At 45.1% G+C, this 12816-nt stretch overlaps 1 protein-coding gene across 8 annotated transcripts in view; it reads right to left on the reverse strand.

The window, feature by feature from the left end:
• ZBTB20 (zinc finger and BTB domain containing 20) overlaps positions 1–12816 on the reverse strand; it is a 1106032-nt gene that overhangs the window by 462845 nt on the left and 630371 nt on the right. The window lies entirely within an intron of this gene.

Here is a 12816-nt window from a genome sequence, read left to right on the forward strand (position 1 = left end):
TCTTTTGGTGGCCTACCATTGGATCAGACATAACAAAATTCATTGCTGGTTGTGGGGTCTGCGCTCGTTCTAAAAGCTCTCATAGCCGGCCGGCAGGGGAGCTGATGCCCTTGGCAGTGCCCGAAAGACCATGGACAAACTTATCCATGGATTTTGTTACCAATCTCCCTCCAACTAAGGGTAATACAGTGGTATGGGTAGTGGTGGACAGGTTTTCTAATCAGGCTCATTTTGTACCCCTGTCCGCACTACCGCCAGCTGAGACGTTGTCCAGGTTGTTTGTGCAGCATGTGATCCGGTTGCATAGGGTACCCCTGAATGTGGTGTCTGATCGTGGTGTGAAGTTTGTGGCTAAGCTTTGGCGTGCTTTCTGCAAAAAATTAGGGATGTCTCTGTCCTATTCATCTGCATACCATCCTGAGAGCAATGGTCAGACGGAGCGCACTAACCAGTCCCTGGAACAGATCCTCAGGTATCTAACCTCTGCTAGACAAAATGACTGGTGCGATGCACTGCCGTTGGCTGAATTTGCCTTCAATAGTCGGGTGAGTCAATCCAAGGGTATGACTCCTTTTTTGATCAATTATGGGTTCAGTCCTCATTTAGGTGAGTTTTCTCGTCTGGACTCGGGGTGTCCCGGGGCTGAGGGCTCTGTTCAGCGATTACAGAATACGTGGGCAGAAGTTCAGCGAAGTATATCTAGGTCTCAGAGCAGGTATAAGTTTTTCGCGGACAGGAAACAAACACCAGGGCCCACGTTTCAGGTTGGAGACAAGGTTTGGCTCTCCACGCGAAACATTAAGTTGAAGGTTCCTTCAGCCAAAGTTGGGGCCAAAATTCATTGGCCCATACAAGATTGTGGAAAAAATCAATCCAGTGGCGTATAGGCTGTGCCTTCCACCCTCTTTCAAGATCCCTAACGTCTTCCACAAATCTCTACTGAAACCTTTTGAAGCAGTCTGGGGAGACTCCGAGTCCGCTGCTCCTCCTGTTTTGGTCGAGGGGCAGGTGGAGTACGAGGTTGGTCATATCGTAGATTCCAGGTTGGTACGGCGGTCGGTACAGTACCTGGTTCATTGGAAGACAGGTCCTGGGTACCGGCCCGGTTGATGCATGCTGATCACCTGGTGCGGGCTTTCCATGCTAAGTACCCGGGCAAGCCTGGGGGTCCAGAGGCCCCCCCGTTGAGGACCTCGGGGGTACTGTCATGATCTCAGTGCGGGTTTGACTTGCACACGTGGGGTTAATGTCTGGAACCATTGCTGATGACTGGCATTTCTGGGGTTAAAGGTTGTGATCCCAGTGCAGGCTTACCTGCACACCTGGGGCTATGATTGTGGCCTCTCCCTGGTTCTGGGAGAGGCTTCTTATAGCCTCAGGACGCTCCCAAGCCCGTCAGTTATACTTTCGCGCTTGGCATTGTGTGGTGACCCCTGAGTTTGTGCTGTGCTCTGGTTGCTTGATTCTCTGTGTACGACTCGGTCTGTTCTCTGGATATTGCTTTGGATGCTGCTTGGCACCTTCTATGTCTGTTTGGTTTTGACTTCTACTTGGCCCTGACAATCCGTTCTGTCTCATCCCTGGAACTTTACTGATATCTCTGTGTATGACCTCCGTTTTGCCTGACTGAGTATTTCTGTATAGTGTCCTGCCATCTCTGAAAGCAGTATGCTAAGCCCCGCCCCCTTGCAGTCACATGACCATAGGTCCTGTGACTGCTTGCTAAACTTCAGCGTCCACACGTCCTGTGTATCTGTTTTCTGGGTCTCTTGAGGACACGACGCAGGGACACATCCAGATTTGCTTAAAACAAAAGTCTACAATTGATCAAATCAGACTTCAGCAGGACATTTTACCACTGGAGAGGGCACAATCCAGGGTAGACGGTGCCGTGCTTGTAAGGAGGTAGCGCCGGGTCTCGTTGCCTTTTTCTCAGTCTTGGAGCAGAGCCTGTGTCTTCATGCTAATGCTTCATTTCCATATTTTAGATGGACCTGTCAGTTTCCAGTGAAAGGAGAAGCCTGGAAGGATGGCAAGAGCCAAAACGACAAGGATGGTGTTATTTTAAAGGGAACAGGTGGCTGCGATGCTTTACCACTTTCCAAAGAAAGCTGGCTCTCGCCGGAGCTGACAGCAGGGACGAATGCAAAGCACGGAGATAAACAAATTCTACAGCAGAGACGAGTGAGCGCCGCCGCACCCGCAGACCGGTCTCACATTCCGGCCTATGCGGGGGCTCAATATAAACCCTCCGTTGTGTAGTGTGAGGGACCATCTCTATTTACACACAGCAGGGGGGACATGGTGTAACATCTTTCTATCAGAGATCGGGGGGCTCACACCAACTTTGATAAGAATTCTTTCCCCCCTACATGATGATGGCACATCATGAGATATTCTGATTTCCTTACATTTAGGCGTACAGCGATGATAGCGCATAAAACATTCTGCAGGATTATCTCTAAATGTGGACAGTCATGTGGCCGGCCTCTGTGGAAAACCTCCTCCGTAACTATCTGGAGGGGAATCCACGGCAAATATAGGATAACGGCAGCTGAGATGTGAGACCGCAATACAGAACCAGCCACCATCATCTCCAGCAACAGAGCCACACTCCGCTAATTCAGCCATGATTCACAGGACGGTCACTGCTAAGCCATAGGGGTAACTGAGCTGCATTCAGCGACTGCCTGACATGGTCATGTACAGAATGTGACAGCAGCAGAATAGTGAGTGCAGCTCTGGAGTATAATACAGGATGTAACTCAGGATCAGTAATATAATGTATGTACACAGTGACTGCACCAGCAGAATAGTGAGTGCAGCTCTGGGGTATAAAGCAGGATGCAACTCAAGATCAGTAATGTAATGTATGTACACAGTGACTGCACCAGCAGAACAGTGAGTGCAGCTCTGGAGTATAATACAGGATGTAACTCAGGATCAGTAATATAATGTATGTACACAGTGACTACACCAGCAGAATAGTGAGTGCAGCTCTGGGGTATAATACAGGATGTAACTCAGGATCAGTAATGTATGTACACAGTGACTGCACCAGCAGAATAGTGAGTGCAGCTCTGGAGTATAATACAGGATGTAACCCAGGATCAGTAATGTAATATATGTACACAGTGACTGCACCAGCAGAATAGTGAGTGCAGCTCTGGAGTATAATACAGGATGTAACTCAGGATCAGTAATGTAATGTATGTACACAGTGACTGCACCAGCAGAATAGTGAGTGCAGCTCTGGAGTTGAATACAGGATGTAACTCAGGATCAGTAATGTAATGTATGTACACAGTGACTGCACCAGCAGAATAGTGAGTGCAGCTCTGGGGTATAATACAGGATGTAACCCAGGATCAGTAATGTAATATATGTACACAGTGACTGCACCAGCAGAATAGTGAGTGCAGCTCTGGAGTTGAATACAGGATGTAACTCAGGATCAGTAATGTAATGTATGTACACAGTGACTGCACCAGCAGAATAGTGAGTGCAGCTCTGGGGTATAATACAGGATGTAACTCAGGATCAGTAATGTAATGTATTGTGATGTAGTGACCACTGTGTCCGCTAGGGGGCGCTGTGTGGATGTCCTAGGAGAAAGGATGAATGGCAGAGTCCTGAATGACCATTATGTATCTCAAGGTGGGTGGCCTCGAGATGGATACTTATGTGTGTGTTGATCAGCAGTGATACTGCTGACGTGTTGTTTCAATATGTCAGGGAGAAGTCTCCAGGTAGCTGGGAAGACGGGCAGACCCAGTTACCTACAAATCCACCCAGGGAGTGTGTTTAAGAACGCTATTCCAAAGTGTGTGTGAATGGTTCAAGGACCTGTGATGAGGTCATAGCCATGTGACCCGGTGAGCGTGGCCACGGACCATATAAGGTGGCAAGGGTAGGTCACATGTAGTGAATGCAGGGACCCGGTTGGTCCGTTTGGAAGGTCTCGCTGAGAGATGTGTCTGCCTCCCTGAAGTGCCTGTGTCTAATGGCTTTATGTGTCTGAGAATTACCAGAGGAGGGAATGGACATCTGCAGCATGGAGAAACAGCCATGAGGTAGAACCCTGACGGGTGAGATAACTATGAGGCTGAAGAGCCTGTGTATGGAACATTGTATAACCTGTGTGACCACAGAGAGGACAGAGTGAAGCTCTGTCAAGGACGCTATGCTGTGAATATGAACTTTATGTTGTTGGTTATGGTTTATGATGCCTGAATAAACCACACGGACTGAGATTGTTTTATGGAAAACCCGTGCCGGATGTGATTATTTGGCTGCCAAGCGAGAATCCCCTGCTTGAATGACAGCGCTACCTCACAGTATGTACACAGTGACTGCACCAGCAGAATAGTGAGTGCAGCTCTGGGGTATAATACAGGAGGTAACTCAGGATCAGTAATGTAATGTATGTACACAGTGACTGCACCAGCAGAATAGGGAGTGCAGCTCTGGAGTATAACACAGGATGTAACTCTGGATCAGTAATGTAATGTATGTACACAGTGACTGCACCAGCAGAATAGTGAGTGCAGCTCTGGAGTATAATACAGGATGTAACTCAGGATCAGTAATGTAATGTATGTACACAGTGACTGCACCAGCAGAATAGTGAGTTCAGCTCTGGGGTATAATACAGGCGGTAACTCAGGATCAGTAATGTAATGTATGTACACAGTGATTGCACCAGCAGAATAGTGAGTGCAGCTCTGGGGTATGACACAGGATGTAACTCAGGATCAGTAATGTAATGTTTGTACACAGTGACTGCACCAGCAGAATAGTGAGCGCAGCCCTGGAGTATATATATAATACAGGATGTAACTCAGGATCAGTAATGTAATGTGTTGTGAATTTGCTTTCTGGCCTACCTACCTCTGCACCAGCAGAACAGTGAGTGCAGCTCTATAGTATAATACAAATGTAACTCAGGATCAGTAATGTAATGTATGTACACAGTGACTGCACCAGCAGAATATTGAGTGCAGCTCTGGAGTATAATACAGGATGTAACTCAGGATCAGTAATGTAATGTATGTATACAGTGACTGCACCAGCAGAATAGTGAGTGCAGCTCTGGAGTATAACATAGGATGTAACTCTGGATCAGTAATGTAATGTACACAGTGACTGCACCAGCAGAATAGTGAGTTCAGCTCTGGGGTATGATACAGGATGTAACTCCAGATAAGTAATATAATGTATGTACACAGTAAATACACCAGCAATATAGTGAATGCAGCTCTGGGGAATAATACAGGATGTAACTCAGGATCAGTAATATAATGTATGTACACAGTGACTGCACCAGCAGAATAGTGAATGCAGCTCTGGGGAATAATACAGGATGTAACTCAGGATCAGTAATGTAATGTATGTGCACACTGACTACACCAGCAGAATAGTGAGTGCAGCTCTGGAGTATAATTCATTAGATAACACAGATTCTGCACAGGATCAGTAATACAATGAACTTCATGTGAATGTGCAGTACAAACATCAGAATTTGATCTAGAATATGATACAAGGTAGCTGGAAGAAATCACATAGTTTGTGTGAAAGAAAGGCAGAGCAGTCATCCATGCCACATGTAGCACACAACGGCTAACTGCAGAGGAAGCGCACTCAGGCAGAATGCACAGCCCAAACAAAACAAAACTGATTAAGGGTGGTTTCACATTTGCGTTTAAGGCCGCAGCGTCGGCCAGCGCACGGCCGCCGCTAAGCCCCGTCCCCTGCCGTGCCTCCACCAGTAGCTCTGCCTACAGGCGCATGACGCTGCATGCGTCCCCTATCTTTAACACTGGGGATGCAGGCCGTGCGCAGTTATGCGTTTGACGGCGCATGCGTCCTTTTGATGCTGCGCCGACCAGCGCCATACGCAACAGGTTGCAATTTGGTGCGCTCGGCGCAGCGTCAAAAGGACGCATGCGCCGCCAAACGCATACCTGCGCACGGCCTGCGTCCCCAGTGCTAAAGATAGGGGACGCATGCAGCGTCATGCGCTTGTAGGCGGAGCTACTGGCGGAGGCACGGCAGGGGGCAGGGCTTAGCGACGGCCGTGCGCAGGCCGACGCTGCAGCCTTAAACGCAATTGTGAAAACACCCTAATTCTTTCAGCTGTGCATTTGTACATGTGGGAACTGTCCTCGGTTCTAGTGTTTCTGACGTAGATATAGTGCAGACCACGGGCATACATCAAAACGATGGGGCTCTAAAACAGAAGTTCTTATTGCCCCCACACACACACCATCTCACAACTGCAGTCTTTGCAAAGTAATTTTCCTCCTACTGAAGCCCCAGATTCTCCTTTCATTGCATCCATAAAGTATGATGCCAACAAAAGTGCCATACAAACACTTTATGATACCCCCACAGTGAATTACTCCATAGTACCCTCCAAATATTCAGTATAATGACCCTACTACATCTCAGTTCAACTCCCCCGGCAAGGTATGGTGACACCAACACAGTATGATCCCCCAACTGTGACTCCCACAGAGTCCTCTATACAGTATAATGGCCCCACACCTCACATCACTGTATAATGGCCCACAGTAGCCCTCCAAACAATATAATGGCCCGCACACAGCCCTCCATACAGTATGAACCTCAAAGTTTCACACTGTATAAGTGCTTGCATACAGTATAATGCCCCCACATAGCTCTCCATAAAGTATAAAGTCTCCCATATTACCCTACAAATATTATAATGGCCCCCACATAAACCTCCATATAGTATAATTGGCCCCATAGTCCTCCATGTAATATACTGCACCCAATAATCCTCCATATAGTATAATACACTCTCCATAGTCCTCCATATAGTATAATGCACTCCCCATAGTCGTCTATATAGTAGCACCCCATAATCCTCTTACAGTATAATTCACCCCTATAGTCCTTCATAGAGTATACTGCGCTCCTGATAGTCCTCCATATAGTATAATGCACTCCTCACAGTCCTCCATATAGTATAATGAACTACCCATAGTCCTCTATATAGTATGATACACCCCCATCACACTCCATATATTATAATGTACTCCCTATAGTCCTCCAAATAGTATAATGGACTCCCTATAGTATAATGCACTTTCCATAGTCTTCCTTTTAGTATAATGCACTCCTCATAGTCCTTCATATAGTATAATGCACTCCTCATAGTCCTTCATATAGTATAATGCACTCCCCATAGTTCTCCATATAGTATAATGAACTCCCCATAGTCCTCCATTTAGTATAATGCACTCCCCATAGTCCTTCACATAGTACAACTCACCTCACAGTCCTCCATATGGTATAATGCAGCCCAGGCCTCCAAATAGTATAATGCACTCCTCACAGTCCTTCATAAAATATAATGCACAGTAATGCACAGCCCATAGCCCTCCATACATTAGAAAGCTCCCTATAGTCCTCCATATAGCATTATGAACCCCCCATAGACCTCCTTATAGTGTAATGCACTCAATAGTCCTCCATATAGCATAATGCACACCCCACAGTCACGTCTCTTTATATACAGCTCTGGCAAAAATTAAGAGACCACTGCACATTTTTATAAAAATCAGCTTCTCTACACGTCTGACAGCCATTCCATTCCAGTGTCAGTTGAATTACAACCAGAGTGCACCTCATTCTACTTAATGTCCTTCTGATTAGGTGATCACCTGAACCAAATATTGTTTATCGAAGGAAAATATAAAAAAAACCCGCCTGTGGTGTTCACAATCCTCTTGCAATAGGACAAGCTAGATGGCAAAACAAGTGCTAGTAATATCCCAAAAGTAATAGGAATGAAAAAATTACTTTTAACCTTGCCAAAGTAGTTGAAAAGAAAAGTCTTGAGTGAGGAAAAGAAAGTCTCAATTCTGGCTTTACTAGCAGAGGGATACCAGTGAGTGTTTTGTTGCCTCCATCCTTAAAATTTCTAAGACTGCAGTCCAATACACCAAGGTCAAGCAGCAGACATTGGGGACAACAAAGCTACAGACAGGCAGAGGGCGAAAACGACTCTCCACTGACCGGGATGACCATCATCTTATTCGAATGTCACTCAAACTGCAGGATGACATCAAGTGACCTACAAAAGGAATGGCAAATGACAGCTGGTGTGAAGTGCACGGCAAGAACAGTTCATAACAGGCTCCTAGAGGCAGGGCTCAAGTCATGTAAAGCTAGAAAAAAGCCTTTTATCAATGAGAAGCACAGGAGAGCCAGGCTGAAGTTTGTCAAAGACCATAAGGATTGGACCATAGAGGACTGGAGTAAGGTAATCTTCTCTGATGAGTCTAATTTTCAGCTTTGTAAAACACCTGGCTGTCTAATGGTTAGACGGAGACCTGGAGAGGCGTACAAGCCACAGGGTCTTGCACCCACTGTGAAATTTGGTGGAGGATCGGTGATGATCTGGGGATGCTTCAGCAAGGCTGGAATTGGGCAGGTTAATCTTTGCGAAGGACGTATGAATCAAGCCGCATACAAGGTTATCCTGGAAAAACAGCTGATTCCTTCTGCTCAGGCAATGTTCCCCAACTCTGAGGACTGGTTTTTGAAGCAGGACAATGCACCATGCCACACAGCTAGGTCAATCAATGTATGGATGAGAGACACACACACATGAAATCTGTGTGAAACACAATATCTATTTAATTTTCAAAAAATTTAAAAAAAAAATGTCAAGCAAAATAGCAGAATTGTGGTTATTCAAACACCATGTCTCCCTAAAAAATGCAATAATAATTAAACAATTTTTAACTGTACCTTATGCTGTCAATGAAAATGTCAGCTCTCCGCACAAAAAAAATAAAAGATCAGAGTCTCAAAAAAATGGTGACAAAAGCCATATTTTTTTGCTTTCTTTAATACAAAGTTCCAATTTATTTTTTTCATCACCTAAATAAGTTTGGGATTGCCCTAATGGCATTTTCCTGTATAATCATGTTATCAGGTCATTTTTACCGAGCAATGAACACCGTAAAAAGGAACCTCAAACCTCAAAATCCAATGGCGGAATTATGAGGGAGGTTTTTTAACATAATTTCACTCCATTTGGAATTGGCAAAATGAATTATGTCATTGTAAGCTACACCTCTTGCCACAAAAAGCAAGTCCCCAGATCGTTGTGCCGACGTCAGGAAAAATAAGTTATAGCTCTTGGAAGAAGAGGAAAAAGCGAAAGCACAAAAATGATAATTGCTTGAGTCAGAAAAGGGGATAAAACGTAAAAGGCTTTTTATTATTTAATAAAAAATAAAAAATGTATGAAAACAAAAAAAAAAATAATACACATGTATAACCCAAGTATAAAAATAAGACACTATGATTATATAACAGATAAGGTGTTATCATGATCGGGTGCTAACCGAGTGACTTTGGTGTGCTCCAATAATATATTCAAGTCTCCGCATGCAATCCCTGCATGTGTTGTGGCTGTCGAACAGCAGAGAGACATGCAGCTGCGGGGACTTGAACATGTAAGGCTGCTTACCGTGTTTTTGCGGGCCGATTTTGCAGCCCCAATAAATTCCTATGGGGCGGCAAAATCAGCCCACAAAAATTCCACGCTGCGCCGTGTGGGCTATGGCCGTGATAAAAGATCGATGACACCATCACTTCCGTTTTTGCGGAACACTGTTTTTTTCAATGGGGGCTCATCACTAGAAACAATATAAAATAATCAAATGAATAATTGAAACATAAAATACAGAAAAGGAGAAAACATTTTTAATGCAAATATTTTATATGAAATAAATCTAAAATAACAAAAAAATCCTGTAAAAAAAACGGAAAACATAAAGGCCTGAGATTGTGCAGCAGCCATAGTCCTGTGGTTAATATGAGGGCAGAGAATAACTGTGCAGAGCATTTCACTCAGAGATGGATGTGTGGATGGAAGGGCGAGGCCACACGACTCATGTATGACTCACGAGTTCACATTTTTATGAATGAACTGTGCTGGGTCATGACTCCTCACTCTCTGCCATTGAACACACTGCGTGCACACAGCGGGGGGGGGGGGGGGGGCTGCACTGAACGAGGGTGTTAATAGACATTGCTTTTAGATGCGGACCCCCTCCTGGCTGTGCGTGAAATAGGGCGCCACCCTGCAAGTGGGTTCTACTATTGTTTCCAATAAAGATGAATTATTAATGGTTCCGCGATGGTCTGATGCACGGTCTCCTGTTCTGATCCTGTTCTGATGTACGTTCTCCTGTTCTGATCCTGTTCTGATGTACGTTCTCCTGTTCTGATCCTGTTCTGATGTACGTTCTCCTGTTCTGATCCTGTTCTGATGTACGCTCTCCTGTTCTGATCCTGTTCTGATGTACGTTCTCCTCTTCTGATCCTGTCCTGATGTACGTTCTCCTGTTCTGATGTACGTTCTCCTGTTCTGATCCTGTTCTGATGTACGTTCTCCTGTTCTGATCCTGTTCTGATGTACGTTCTCCTGTTCTGATCCTGTTCTGATGTACGGTCTCCTGTTCTGATGCTGTTCTGATGTACGTTCTCCTGTTCTGATGTATGTTCTCCTGTTCTGATCCTGTTCTGATGTACGTTCTCCTGTTCTGATCCTGTTCTGATGTACGGTCTCCTGATCTGATGTACGTTCTCCTGTTGTAATGCTGTTCTGATGTACGTTCTCCTGTTCTGATGTACGTTCTCCTGTTCTGATCCTGTTCTGATGTACGTTCTCCTGTTCTGATCCTGTTCTGATGTACGTTCTCCTGTTCTGATGCTGTTCTGATGTACATTCTCCTGTTCTGATCCTGTTCTGATGTACGTTCTCCTGTTCTGATCTTGTTCTGATCTTGTTCTGATGTACGCTCTCCTGTTCTGATGTACGTTCTCCTGTTCTGATCCTGTTCTGATGTACGTTCTCCTGTTCTGATCCTGTTCTGATGTACGTTCTCCTGTTCTGATGCTGTTCTGATGTACATTCTCCTGTTCTGATCCTGTTCTGATGTACGTTCTCCTGTTCTGATCTTGTTCTGATCTTGTTCTGATGTACGCTCTCCTGTTCTGATCCTGTTCTGATGTACATTCTCCTGTTCTCATGTACGATCTCCTGTTCTGATCCTGTTCTGATGTACGGTCTCCTGATCTGATGTACGTTCTCCTGTTGTAATGCTGTTCTGATGTACGTTCTCCTGTTCTGATGTACGTTCTCCTGTTCTGATCCTGTTCTGATGTACGTTCTCCTGTTCTGATGCTGTTCTGATGTACATTCTCCTGTTCTGATCCTGTTCTGATGTACGTTCTCCTGTTCTGATCCTGTTCTGATCTTGTTCTGATGTACGCTCTCCTGTTCTGATCCTGTTCTGATGTACATTCTCCTGTTCTCATGTACGATCTCCTGTTCTGATCCTGTTCTGATGTACATTCTCCTGTTCTGATGTATGTTCTCCTGTTCTGATGTATGTTCTCCTGTTCTGATCCTGTTCTGATGTACGTTCTCCTGTTCTCATGTACGCTCTCCTGTTCTGATGTATGTTCTCCTGTTCTGATCCTGTTCTGACGAACGGTCTCCTGTTCTGATCTTGTTCTGATGTACGTTCTCCTGTTCTGATCCTGTTCTGATGTATGGTCTCCTGATCTGATGTACGTTCTCCTGTTCTGATCCTGTTCTGATGTACGGTCTCCTGATCTGATGTACGTTCTCCTGTTCTGATGTACGTTCTCCTGTTCTGATGTATGTTCTCCTGTTCTGATGTACGTTCTCCTGTTCTGATCCTGTTCTGATGTACGGTCTCCTGATCTGATGTACGTTCTCCTGTTCTGATGCTGTTCTGATGTACGTTCTCCTGTTCTGATGTACGTTCTCCTGTTCTGATGTATGTTCTCCTGTTCTGATCCTGTTCTGATGTACGTTCTCCTGTTCTGATGCTGTTCTGATGTACGTTCTCCTGTTCTGATGCTGTTCTGATGTACGTTCTCCTGTTCTGATGTACGTTCTCCTGTTCTGATCCTGTTCTGATGTACGTTCTCCTGTTCTGATGTACGTTCTCCTGTTCTGATCTTGTTCTGATGTACGTTCTCCTGTTCTGATCCTGTTCTGATGTACGTTCTCCTGTTCTGATCCTGTTCTGATGTACGTTCTCCTGTTCTGATCCTGTTCTGATGTACGTTCTCCTGTTCTGATCTTGTTCTGATGTACGTTCTCCTGTTCTGATCCTGTTCTGATGTACGTTCTCCTGTTCTGATCCTGTTCTGATGTACGTTCTCCTGTTCTGATCCTGTTCTGATGTACGTTCTCCTGTTCTGATCTTGTTCTGATGTACGTTCTCCTGTTCTGATCCTGTTCTGATGTACGTTCTCCTGTTCTGATCCTGTTCTGATGTACGTTCTCCTGTTCTGATCCTGTTCTGATGTACGTTCTCCTGTTCTGATCCTGTTCTGATGTACGTTCTCCTGTTCTCATGTACATTTTCCTGTTCTGATCCTGTTCTGATGTACGTTCTCCTGTTCTGATCCTGTTCTGATGTACGGTCTCCTGTTCTGATGTATGTTCTCCTGTTCTGATCCTGTTCTGATGTACGTTCTCCTGTTCTGATCCTGTTCTGATCTTGTTCTGATGTACGCTCTCCTGTTCTGATCCTGTTCTGATGTACGTTCTCCTGTTCTGATCCTGTTCTGATCTTGTTCTGATGTACGCTCTCCTGTTCTGATCCTGTTCTGATGTACATTCTCCTGTTCTCATGTACGATCTCCTGTTCTGATCCTGTTCTGATGTACATTCTCCTGTTCTGATGTATGTTCTCCTGTTCTGATGTATGTTCTCCTGTTCTGATCCTGTTC

The sequence above is a fragment of the Dendrobates tinctorius genome, unplaced genomic scaffold (assembly GCF_039654945.1).
Source record: "Dendrobates tinctorius isolate UK_male_01 unplaced genomic scaffold, ASM3965494v1 ptg000054l, whole genome shotgun sequence".
Taxonomy (NCBI): Eukaryota; Metazoa; Chordata; class Amphibia; order Anura; family Dendrobatidae; genus Dendrobates; species Dendrobates tinctorius.